The sequence below is a fragment of the Choristoneura fumiferana genome, chromosome 15 (genome assembly GCF_025370935.1).
Source record: "Choristoneura fumiferana chromosome 15, NRCan_CFum_1, whole genome shotgun sequence".
In the NCBI taxonomy this organism is placed as follows: domain Eukaryota; kingdom Metazoa; phylum Arthropoda; class Insecta; order Lepidoptera; family Tortricidae; genus Choristoneura; species Choristoneura fumiferana.
In genome coordinates, this window is record NC_133486.1 from 7486799 (window position 1) to 7500757 (window position 13959).

Below are 13959 nucleotides of genomic sequence, written 5' to 3' on the forward strand. Positions count from 1 at the left end.
TACAATGTCATATGTCTAATTGTGACAAAATCACGCGTCTTCGTGGATGGCACTTGGTAGGTATAGAACATAGGTCTATCAATTTTTAAACAAGTTCCTATCAAATTAATATGTCGCTAAAGTCGAACTTTCAAGTTGACAGACACGTCTATTGGCATTATTGTTTTATGACGTGCAAACGATTATCAACTTTAGGGTGGTAGACCATATATTTGGCTGATGGTACATGAGTGTTACGCATATTTTGCAAAAGACAACTACATCAAGTAATATCATTGAAATTATTATACTACTCGTAAGTAAGTCAGTCAACCTATAATCCGTAGGTATACTACAGGCGCCCCGCGGCTCCGCTCGGCTGGCTCTCAATCCCGCTGCGCGTTTTGCTCCCATTCGGTTTCCACTTCACGGGGATTGTAGGAAATGAATTTCTTGCCCATTTTTTCTTGCGAGTGAGAGAGAAACGGCGAGAGAGTTCTTTGATTTATCGATAAAAATGTTACAATTTTTTTGGAACGTAGTAATGTTAATAAATTATAAAATACCTCTAAGGACGAGATCAAGAGTGGTAGTAATTACTATAGTGAAAATTACAAAAACATGTAAAGACCAATGAATAATGAATGATGATAAAAAATGCAATGCCATTGGAACAACACTAAGTACTCGTGTTATAGTTAGTCTATTTTTATGTTGCTGAGTATTTAATCTCTGTATTTTCATCTTATTGGTCTTATGTAATTCATAACATTTATAACGAACGAAGTCATAACAAGACCAGTTCCTACTTCTACTGCACTGCAGTTAATTTCGTTCTTTTGATCTCCCACAAATTTCAAAGTGATCACTGAACTAAAGAAACTAAAGGACTGAGCAAATTTAGCTGACAGAATTATCTAGATCAGATCGCTGATTTTACAGACCGAGCAGGAACAAGCCTAACACATAACAAACACTAACCTACGTTAAACACTTCGCTTTCTCTCGTTGCTTCTCCCTGGACCGCCGGAATCGCCGGATGAGTATTACAAGCTTCGCCGTAGCGGTTATCGTTTTATTCTCCTTATTCTCCGACTTTAGAATAATTACTGCCGACATTCCCCATTGTTGAGGTGACGAGCTGATGAGTAATTTTGAGAATCTTCGATATTTGCCAATATTAAGGGTTCGTTTGATAATGTAAGATTGGGAAAATCAAATGCGAATGTTTACCTGTGCTCCGGCTTAGACGCAAATTTACGTCAATATTTTTTGCGGCTACTTTTTTTCCGAGATAGGGTACATTAAGTTGCAATGTAGGTAAACCAGATAGCTGAAATTTTCCACCTAAATAACCTGTTGTGTTTATATGTCTGCTACCAATTCACGCTGAAACCACTGAACCAACCTAGATGAAATTTAGTATGGAAATAGTTTGAGATCCTGGGAAGGACACTGGATTATTTTTGTCCCGGAAAATTGCATTGTTCCCGCAGGATAGCGATAAATGAATATTTCGGAAAGGGAGTCGCGGACAACAGCAGTATTAATAATAGTTTTCATAAATTGAAAAGAGCATTAACAGTTCAACAGAACTCTAGACTAGACTCGTCATTTTTCTTCATTTCCCTGAATAAAATGAAACCGAAAAAGATGATGAAGATGAGAAAGAAAAAGAAAACCGATCTATTGTTACGATTTCGAGTTCTGAACGAAACTACGAACTAGTTTAAGTGTAGTACGTTCTTTTAAACATTTCCCATAATAAAATGTATCAGACTTCATTACCATTTAAAATGCACTATAAAGTGAATAATATTTAAACCGGTCACGTGTCGGAAACAGGCTAGTGGCGCCATCTATTACCCGCGTTACTGCGATTGTGTTGGGGGAGTTTAAAAGGGACACCTGATTAATGGCAATTTCTCAGTCGAATGTAATGTTTTCGGTGCTTTTTCGCGATATACGGCCCTTTGCTCTAAAGGTTTTTTTTATTATGAAAGGGAGGAAAACGAGCAAGCGGGTCATCCTGATGGAAAATAAACACCAATGCCCATGAGTACCAAACTCAAGGAGAGTCATTGGTCCGTTGCCAGCCTTTTTAGAAAGTATAAGCCCTTTTCTTGAAAGCTCCGATGTCATAGTTGTCAGAAAACAGTGCTGACGGAAGTTGATTCCACATAGATTCAGATTACCTACGCAAATCTTCGATACCGTGTATAGTTCGCTGATATTGCGAAGTAACGCCTGATTCAATAAATTATTTAAAGATTAAAATCTTGTCGTGTCATGTGCCTGCCATTAACCTCTTATCTCGCCATATATGTCCTATTGCGGGGCATAGGCCAGCAGCAGGGCGTAGTAACCGCGCGCCCTATAAATAAAGCATTTCTAATTGGTTCATGAAAAACGCATTCCTTCGCACATCTCTGACGACCAGATGGCCAAGTGGTTAGAGAACCTGACTACGAAGCTTGAGGTCCCGGGTTCGATTCCCGGCCGGGCAGATATTTGTATGAATAATACGAATGTTTGTTCTCGGGTCTTGGATGTTTAATATTTATTTAAACACGGTGTTTATGGCCATGGGGCTTTAAATTTAAGGTTCGATTCTACCTACAAAACTAAGCTACTTTTGTTTTGTAACATTTTCAAAACATTAATTTAGATCATTTACTGATCCTCAAATGTTAATTGTTAAATCAGTGTATCGGACAGGGCAGTGTTATCGCTGTCTCTTGATACGGGGGTATTGAAATAATTTTAGACATTTATTTGAACATCCCTAAGGTACCTAAACATTTATCAATGTGCGCAATTTAGTATTGTATCGCATACATTGAAAATTACATTTAATTTGTATTAAAAAAACTAACATAACAGTGGTCATATTTTTAAAAAGTAGCAGAACAAAAGTAGCTCAGCTATGCGAGTAGAATCGAACCCTGGATTTTAAGCCACATGGTCAGAGATTCCCTGAGTATGTATTTATGTACTATATAATAGTATGCTTATCCGTTCCTAGTATCCATAGTACAAGCTTTGCTTAGTTTGGGACTAGGTCAATTGATGTCAAGTGTCCCATGATCATCATCATCATCATCATCCCAGCCTATATACATCCCACTGCTGGGCACAGGCCTCCTTTCAGAACAAGAGGGCTTGGGCCGTAGTTCCCACGCGGGCCCAGTGCGGATTGGGAACTTCACACGCACCATTGAATTGCTTCGCAGGTTTGTGCAGGTTTCCTCACGATGTTTTTCCTTCACCGCAAAGCTCGTGGTAAATTTCAAATGTAATTCCGCACATGAATTTCGAAAAACTCAGTGGTGCGAGTCGGGGTTTGAACCCACGATCCTCTGCTCGAGAGGCCATAGGTCAAACCACTTGACCACCACGGCGTCCCATGATATTTATTTATATTTATTATCTCTGGTGAAAAAGCAGCCTGTACTGATCTTACGCCCGAATGAGCGCGTAGCCGAAGTATACGATATGTTAATTAATCCAAAATTATCTTAAGGGCAATACTTTCTGGAAGCCCTCTCAACCTTCTCAAGCTCCCCATTTTAAACTTCAACGACCCAACCCGACCTATTGTCATTCAGATTTCCCGACGCATCCAGCGCGAGCAAATTTAAATAATAATAAACCTGATATATTACTGCACATTTTGTGGGTATATTTTCGGTATGGGTTTTTGAGAATTACCCGGTAAGGGTTTGGCAATGCATCATAGATTTTGGAGGTTGCTAGAAATTTTTTGAAACAAAAGTGCTTTTACAATAATATGATTAAGCTCTACGAAAAAAGTGTCAACGCAACATACCAGTTTCAAACTTATTGCCAAGGATTTGAGCGAATTCACGGGAATGGCATTATTAACATAGAGCTTGTTATGGTAATTAAGTGTTGAACTAATATTATATGTATAATATTTTTGCTGCATTATCGCGTTAGGTGTCGCTTAAGGTCACTCTGTATATGTTAAGTTAATCTTTATCTATTGAACCAAACGTCATTATTTTTATTGATTTGCTTTTGCGCTTTGTGTGTTTTATAAAATACGATATAACACTATATAAAGGCTATGCAAAAAATGGTTGGGTTTTTACGTAACTATAAAAAGACGTAACGTTGACATCACTCATTTATTCATCCATTTATACAGTTTAGAGTCAAAAATAACTTAATTATAACATCACCACCACTTTATTTCATATCCAATGACAGCAAACATAAAATATTTATAGCATTTTAAAGTACCATTATAAAACGAACAAAATGCACCCTTTCAACACGCCAAGTGTAATAGCGCAATTCAAAATATGTATTTTATATCCCTATGAATGATATGACACTTTGAAGGCGTAGCGAATTATAACTAAAACCATACAATCTATAACATCACCCCTTAAAAAGACTTTGTAGTTCTTGTAACTCTTCTTTCCTGGTTGTAAGGTTCATTTTTATGTTTTTGTTGTTTTTTGAGCTGTTAGGGTATAGTTGTGGATGTATGTTGTATGTCATTGTATTTTTAACTCACTACCCTAAGTTTTTGATGGGGTAGTTGGCACCCTTGCTGATTAGCGCTGTTAATCTATGGGGGCGTTTGGATGGTGTTATGCGAGAGTAAATGAAGATATGAGTTTAGAAATTATTGGTTTTGTCTGTGTTTTATATAAATAGTGCAGATATACATATTTCAGGTTAATGCTGATCCGTTACATTTTGTTACAAGCAAACTCAGAGGTGCGACGGCCTGGGTTTGAACCCATGATCCTTTGCTCGATAGGCCTTGCGTCAAACTACTAGGTTATCGTGGATTAACAAGAAAGCATAATATGACAACAAAAAACATACATACATACGGGTACAGTGGAAAATAGAACTTCCTCCTTTTTGTGAAATCGGTTAATATAGAAAGTAGTTTTTATTAGTCTGCAGACATTTATATCTTAAAAAAATCCTTCACTTTGGTATAAACCTATCCAGTTATTCAATAATATTTAGTATGTTTATTTAACATCTTAAACTGTTGCTTAATGAACTGCCAGGGGTTTCCAACTGTTTGCGAACATTATCTTATTATCGACTCTTGCGCAGTACAGACCTATTGTATAAGATTGACAATGTTTTCGTAATGTAGTTAGGTTATTGTAGTACCAAATTTGGCACATCTGATTGGTGAATGTCTCGTTTTTATTGTGATACTTGCTGTTGCCCGCCAGAAATCGTTTGTCGCTATTCCGTGGGAACTATGCAATTTTCCGGGTTAAAACCATCCTATGTTCCCTTGAACTAGAAACTATCTGTATACCGAATTTCATCTAAATTGGTTGAACAGTTTAGCCACATGACAGTCCGGGGTTTTTTTATCGACGGACGCACCGCGCAGCGCGTCCACAATTTTCTAGGTTTTGAATAAAGAAAAAATAGTGTGACGTAAATTAATGTTCACTTATTTAAATATTATTTATATAATAGTAGCTTATGATGAAGTCTCTTTGTTCCACTCTCCATACAAACGTTGTCCCGGTCTCATTTGAAACCTAGGCAACAGAAATAGATGAAATTTTGTAAGTATGGACTAGCAGTAATTATCTATGCCTGTGGTTTTTCAGATTTTCATATAATTGTGTAGTATCAGAATTACAGGAGCTCAAAAGTCGATAAAAAAAAGATGTCAACTTTGCACGAGAATTACAGACTAATAAAGCATTTTTACAAAAATCGAAAAAAACCAAAGGCATAGAATATATAATGAATATCTTGATTGTAAAATATCATTGATCTCTGTGCTATACTTTTCGTATAATATGAGGACAACGAAACAAAAAATTCACCCGCCCAAATCTTGAAAAGCCTACAGCTATCTCGATATAAATTACGGACATCGTTGCGAGCGCTTATGTCACGAGCGATAAAGACAGCAATATCCTAAACGAATACCTAACGCGGCCGCGCGGCGTCGGCAGGGAAACTTCTCTTAAGTATTCACGCACAGGTAAGCATTTTGCATGGATTTGGATACCATGCTATCATTGGACTGTCAAGTGGTTAGACATGAAAAGGTAACAAACAAACAGACTTATAAACTTACGCATTTATAATATTAGTGGGGCAGCGGTTTCTTTCGTTTATTTAAACCATTTAATTCAGAAGTTGAATCGATTATTCGAAAAATCTGTCTCTTTCCATAACGGTTTTCTCTACATTATTCAGTAAGAATGGCTCTACTAGCTTGTGACGTAGCAAGCTTGTCTAGCTAGTCTTTATCTATCTAATCTTGAATTTGAAATCTTTATGACTTTGTTTATTTATTTATTTATTAGTTAGGTTCAATTACACATTGTAAACAACAGCACAACTTAAATCTTACAATAACAACACGAGAATGTCTACAACACAACAAAACAATGCCACAAATACAAAGGTAGCTTAAAAATAATCTCATCTTCATCTTCCCAGCCTATATACGTCCCACTGCTGGGCACAGGCCTCCTCTCAGAACAAGAGGGCTTGGGCCATAGTTCCCACGCGGGCCCAGTGCTGATTGGGAACTTCACACGCACCATTGAATTAAAATAATAAATATATAACTATATAATAATAAATATATATATTTTTTAAAAATAATAACAGCTTATAATAGGAAGAAGGAAAAATATATTCGTGACGACATGCTTTCTTTAAATAAGTAGGTAGGTATGTGCGTGCATGTCACGGAATGGTTCCAAATCAGCAAAAACTGCCGGTCTTTGAACGGCGCTGATTTTCCTTTGGCACCATAATAGGTACCTATCGATAATTTATAACTGCCCTATTTTATCGGTAAACCCTATTAAATCGCGCCAACCGCACTCATTAAACGCATTTTCCAAACGGCTGTTATATCGCATTCGGATGTCACCGCTACATTGGTTGGCGGAAGTGCGCGTGCGCCATTGATCACGTGACGTCACATCCGGCATGGCCCACTGATAGGGCATTCATAACTGATCTATTTTACTAAACTATGAAATAATACTTAGGTAAGGATAATTTGTGTAGGTAGCGGTCTCCATGTATTTTTATACTTTTTTTCAGATTTTTTACAGTTCTTTTTAGGCTTCCATTTTTTATACAAGTAAGAGGGGACAAACGAGCATGCAAGTCACCTGATTGGAAGCAATCACCGCCGCCCATGGACACCCGTAACACGGGGGGTACCACAGGTGCGTTGCCGGTCCTTTCAGAGACTGATAGGCTCGTTTTCTGAAGATCCGTAAATTCTACCTCAAAAGGAAAGAACGAAAATTGTTATAGCATCACTTTGTTGTCCGTCTATCTGTCAAGGCCCCTTAATTTTCTCAGCATCGCGTGGAGGTATCAAGTTGAAATTAATATTAAATACTCAATCTGCCTGAAGCAGTCAAAAACTCAAAATTCAAAGTCAACGGAATTAAAAGATACAGTCATTAAAAAAAGCGTTTCCATACACATTGCCGTAACAAAAACGACCAGATGGCCTAGTGGTTAGAGAACCTGACTACGAAGCTTGAGGTCCCGGGTTCGATTCCCGTGTCGGGGCAGATATTAGTATGAAAAATACGGATGTTTGTTCTCGGGTTTGGGTTTATAATATAAGTAGGATATATATCTATCTAATTATAATTATCCGTTGCTTAGTACCCAAAAAAGCTTTGCTAAGCTTACTTTGGGACTAGGTCAATTGGTGTGAATTGTCCCGTGATATTTATTTATTTATTTAATAATCTTCTTTCATAATATGAATTATTATACAACAAGATTTTATGCCAAAACCTCATCATCTAAAGTTTAGATTCTAAACCATTCCAAAGTCTTAATGCACTCCTTAACAAGAACTGTAGTTAATCATCGCAAATACATTTCAAAAGCCATAAAACATCACATCCCTATTCAGCGGCAGACAAAGCGATTTCGCATCGAATCGGTCACGGTGAAAATTCGATTCGTTACTTGAATTGTAAAAACCGAAAATTTGTTACGCACCGATCGCGTTTACACCCACGTACAGACAAGTGCAACAATGACGTCATTAGTTGGATGAAAAGTATTACTCGGTTTATTTCTACGCGAATAAGGTTTAAAGTTTGCTGGGATGTGACGATATTTCGCCGTGTATGAATTTAAAAATAATAATACGTCATCCCTCATCGCTGTCTTTTTGATTCAGTGTACCGTAATGTAACGCTCGTGTGTTATTTTGATGAGTGTGTGCGCGTTGCTTTAGGCGGGACGGCAATGAAGACTGGATTAGGTTTAGATTTAGATGCGTGTAGTAGAACTTAATGTGAAAGAAGTAAGTGCATGCCTAGAAATAATAATAACCATACCTGGGATAACTCGGGGCAATTTGATATCGATAAAAAAGATGTCGATATAATAAATTGACACCATGAAAAAAGTAAACAGTCTTATAAAAGGTGGGGAAATTTCAATAACCAACATGAATGAGAAATTGGCTTTGAGTCATTACTCATTATAAATATTTTAAGAATGCCCCGTTGACCACTGTGGACGTTGAGAAAACGTTTAGCAGTTTAAAGTGGATATTTTCATCTAGACGGCAATCATTAATACCGATGAATATGGAAAAAATATTGATTATACATACACATTTTAATTTGTTTATTTTTTATTTAAAATGAGAAGAAAATAAGTAATATTTATTTATGTCGAATAACATTTGGATGTTGGCAGTAACATCGATATATTTTTTGTGGATAAAATATTTTGCTACATCACTTTCGTATAGGTGCCCCGAGTTATCCCAGGTATGATAATAACACAAATGTTAGTTGGTTTTTGTCCCGATATTCCCACGGCATCGCAATTTGCAAAGGTTTATGAAACGGTAAATGAACACAAAAATATAATTTGAGACATTCTTAAATATAGGATTTTCAGCTCCTAGAGACCATAGTTCAACAATAGTTGCCTGGAAAAGATCGCTTTGAAGCGTAGTTAGTTTTATTTTTTGCTATTACATGGTGTCTCAGTTTAATACAGAGTTATAATATTGTACCTAATTGCATTGTTCACGTGTGCTATTTCACGGGTAAAAGCTAGTGTTCTATAAAACAAAACAATGGAAACTCGATAAATTCTAATAGCCACATTCGCGTGAATTTAAATCTCGCCCGAGGGCGCTAGGTTAGGAAGCGTTGATTTGTGGTTATTTACCGCGGTTGTTAAGTTTCCATTTTGCACGGCCACTCGTGCGGAAGCAGCCATTTTGAATCAGCCAACGTTTTTAATTTCCCCGGAATACGGCCGCGGGCCGTTCGAAATTTGAACAATAGATTTTGCGGCCAGTGCGTTTTACTTTTTATTTATTTATTGTAGCATAGAGCCAATGTTGCGAATGAGTGATCGTATTGTGGGCTTAGACTGTTGATTATTTGAGTTCAGTGCCGCTAGCTATTCGGCAGTCTATTTTACTATGTCATTGCAATATTTTTGAGACATTAGATCAATATAATAGTAGACTAAAGCCGTGGTGGCCTAGGGGTTTGACCTATCGCCTCTCAAACAGAGGGTCGTGGGTTCAAAGCCCGGCTCGCACCTCTGAGTTTTTCGAAATTGATGTGCGGAATTACATTTGAAATTTACCACGAGCTTTGCGGTGAAGGTAAACATCGTGAGGAAACCTGCACAAACCTGCGAAGCAATTCAATGGTGCGTGTGAAGTTCCCAATCCGCACTGGGCCCGCGTGGGAACTATGGCCCAAGCCCTCTTGTTCTGAGAGGAGGCCTGTGCCCAGCAGTGGGACGTATATAGGCTGGGATGATGATGATGATGATGGTAGTAGACTATAAAAAGATGGATTGGCCTTTAACGTCATCCTAAAAGCGTTAGCTGAAATATGTCTGCATTTTGGACTACCTAAAAAGATTTATTTTTATTTCAAAATCGTCAGCTCTTGTTTGGTAGTTTGATAAGTACCTAACCGCTGTAAAACTACTTAGACATTACTTTTTACGCGTAATATCCATATTTTTTACGGGAATTTCTACACATCAAATACAAAATAGAAACTCCAATACATATATCAAAATACCATAGATATGTATTGTATCAAAATAAAATACATCTATCAGTACCATGATCACGCACAACGTCATTGATATAATATATTTTTTCACTAAGTACAAAAAAAAATCCTTTGAATGAACTTTACAATCAAATCAACTTTAACCCCAAATTAGACCGTCGAAATCCACAAACTAATAAACACAGCCATCAATTCCCAACTTTCCCGTTTATCCTGAAAATCAGGGTTTAATAAATGCAAGCAAAAACCTTTGTTAGAACAGTCGAGCAAATGTCACGACAGAACCCTTCCGTGACAGACTCATTGGGAATTCCGCGACGTCTCCGAAACGCACTGTGATTAGAAACTGCTGCGATTTTAAAACAGCGTTTTTTATATTTTTATACGTCAATCATATCCTATATTGTCAAGAAGCGCGCTTGTACTCTATTAACTCAGTGCTACACAAAACTGTTTAAATAATCGTCTGAATAACCCTATAGCTACTGAGGTAGGTAGATCCTTGTGCTACTAATCTCATGTTGACAAATTCTCTCATACATTCCAAAGCATTCATAGCGAAATTACTTATGAAAGGTTTTACCCTGGTACGTACGTACGTGATTCAGTTTACAGTCAAGGGACTGTACTTACTTGTCACGTGTCACAAAGATGACGCAACTACTATTACTTTACTTTACTACTTTACTTTCCTGGTACTTTTATCGCAAATATGAGTTAATGTCATTTTCTAACCTGTAGGCGTGCAATAAAGGGATGAATACTAGTGTACATATAGATTAAAATAAGCACTGTGTTACCACGACCGAACTGTGAAGAATTTAAACTTAACTAGCCTCTACCCGAGGCTTAGCCTTTGACCTTAACGTCTGGTGGCTGAATTAAAATTTCGAATACGATCAAGATTTCAGGATTTTATTCATATCTCAATCATGTTTGAATCAAGGTGAAACAGTAAAAAAAGCTGATGACAACTGATGAAACTTTTGCCGTAATAAATATTAAGTAATCTGTGCTTTTACCTGTAGATTTTAATTTTCTTTAAAATATATATTAAGTATCCACAAAAACTATTGCTAATCTAAATAGGTTTGAGAAATTACATTCAAACAGGAAATGAACTACTTAAGATTGGTTTTTTTGGAATCTTTTTGTAAGTATTTTTTATTTCAATTCCAAATTTTTACTTTTACGGTCATCCCGTAAAACCTAAATTGAAAATACAAACTGAAATATAGATGCACAGAAAAAACAGAAAAATAAGACCATCACTGGGAATCGAACCCAGGTAATCCGTACCGCGTGCTATACCGCTACACCACTGATGTTCAACCATCATCATCATGTAGTGGGTTCGATTCCCAGTGATGGTCTTATTTTTCTGTTTTTTCTGTGCATCTATATTTCAGTTTGTATTTTCAAATGAACTACTGTTAATTTCACATAATCCTCTAACATCTCGTTCGTAATTTAACTAAATGCCGCTTTTCTCAGCTCATTGCGTGAGCGTTTCAAATTTGCATTGCGCGCCCCAAGGAAGCCGGAGATTTTAAACTTAGCAAATTCACTAAATCTAGGCTGGTACGATTCGACTTGCCGAGACGCTACCACAGATTAGTAAAACAGACATGCCAGCTGTGCTGCATATTTTGTAGGTATACGTGTGAGATGCTCTGGAAAACATTTTCATTTTGTTCTTTTGTAGTGAATTTCTATAAAATATTGCTTAAGGCGTACAGTCAACGTCATAAGTAAGTGATCATTTCTGTACCTTGTCGCTATTAGCCGTTACACAATTTCGTGAATAAGTGATCACTTATTTATGACGTTGACTGTACCTACTTAGTCTAATACCGTGTTCATATCAATGAAGTAAAACAAACACTTTGCTCACCCGCGACCTTGTGATAGATTAAACGTTCTTACGTTTATGCAAGCGCGTGTTCATGCAGTTCCTCCACCACCACTGTAAGAACACACAAAAATCACACAAACCCATCTATCACCGCCACCACATTACACTGACACGTTTCGAACTAAACCAGAGCTCATCTTCAGAGTAACACAACAGTACACCATGGTATGTCGCGACCGTCGCGGGTGAGCAAAGTAATTGTTTTAGTTCATTATTAACCAGATAAAAGCCATAAGATTAAGATGGTTTTATAACGAAAAATGATGAACGGACAAGGAGTTTATTTCATTGGCCACCATGGAACCATTTTATAGTAAACGTCATAGTGACATCGCATTAATTAACAAGGAAAGTCGTGGCCCATGAATTAAATTCCTTGACTGGACAAAACAATGTAATTAATTTTAAAAGTCAATATAATTACTATGTTTTAAAAGAAAAGTGGTCAATAAAAGCATTATTAACCCCGACGCAAAAACAGCGGCATTATAAGTTTGACCGCTATGTGTGTCTATGTGTCTGTATGTCTGTCTGTGGCACCGTAGCTCTTAAACGGGTGAACCATTTGAATGCGGTTTTTTTATTTGAAAGCAGGGTTTCTAGTGATGGTTCTTAGACATGTTTTATCAAAATCGGTTAAGCCGTTTTTGAGATATTTAACTTTGAAGTGACAATTTCAAGGATTTCCCAACTTTGTGTTGGTTAGGTTAATTATGAAAAAAATAACAAACTTGTTTTTTTTAAGGCAAAACAATGTTCAGGCATTGCAATTATTGAGCCTGAATTAGCCTCATCTGTTTTATTTGTTCTTTGTGGGTAAGCATTTGAGCATTTTACCTCAGTATTTGTTCAGTTGAAGACGAATTGATTCGTAAATCCGATTTGCCTTTCGCTACGCAAATGAGTGCTGTTTAGGATGGTTAGGAATACATTAGCTCGGTTAGCATGACACTATGCAACCTTTTACAAGCTTTCATTTAGTTTGACAGTATTAAATTGACGTGTTTGACAAATATATATATTTTATCTAGTAGCTGGCGAACGAGCACGTGGGTTACCTGATGGTAAGTGATCACTGCCGCCCATGGAGACCTATAGCATTATTAGAACTGCGGGTGGTAAAAGGGGGGAGGGGAGTCGGGCCACCGGATCTCCAACTTATTAACAACGCCGGTGTTATGTGGGAGGTTGGTACTAACACGATCGAGCCGGCCCATTCGTACTGCAGCCAGCAGAAGTAAATGCGATGACAATGCAATTTTTTGCTAGTGATATTCTCAGCTGTCTCGCTCTGCTCCAGTGACAGGCAGCCTAATTCTGCGTTTCCACCAAAGATGTGCGAAGATCGCGAAGAATGTGTTTTTCATGAAACAATAGAAATGCTTTATTTACCCATCCTCGCTCCGCTCAGCTGTTTCCATTAGAGCTGTGCTGTGCGCGGATAGGTAAATGACGCATTTCTCGCAACACATCCTTGCACATCTCTGGTGGAAACGGAGCCTTAAGAGAGTCTTTTAACAAACTCGGTTTATAGTCTAATATAATAAAATGACGACCGGCCCCCATGGGCGCAAGTACAAACGAGATCAAAATAAAAATCAAATTATACCGCTTATTGCATGAAGCGCCCTCTGGGGTCTTTAATTATAATGCATTGTGCGCGACTGAACTGGCGACGGGATATTTGGGACACTAGGTACCTACCGCACTCAGGATCGTCAATTAACTTTAGCGGATCATTACTCGAGTGTTTATTCAGTATGACTTTTTTTTATTCGACTGGATGGAAAACGAGCCAGTGGGTCTCCTGATGGTAAGAGATCACCACCGCCCATAAACATCTGCAATGCCAGGGGTATTGCAGACGCGTTGCCAACCTAGAGGCCTAAAATGGGATACCTCACGTGCCAGTAATTTCACCGGCTGTCTTACTCTCCACGCCGAAACACAACAGTGCAAGCACTGCTGCTTCACGGCAGGATT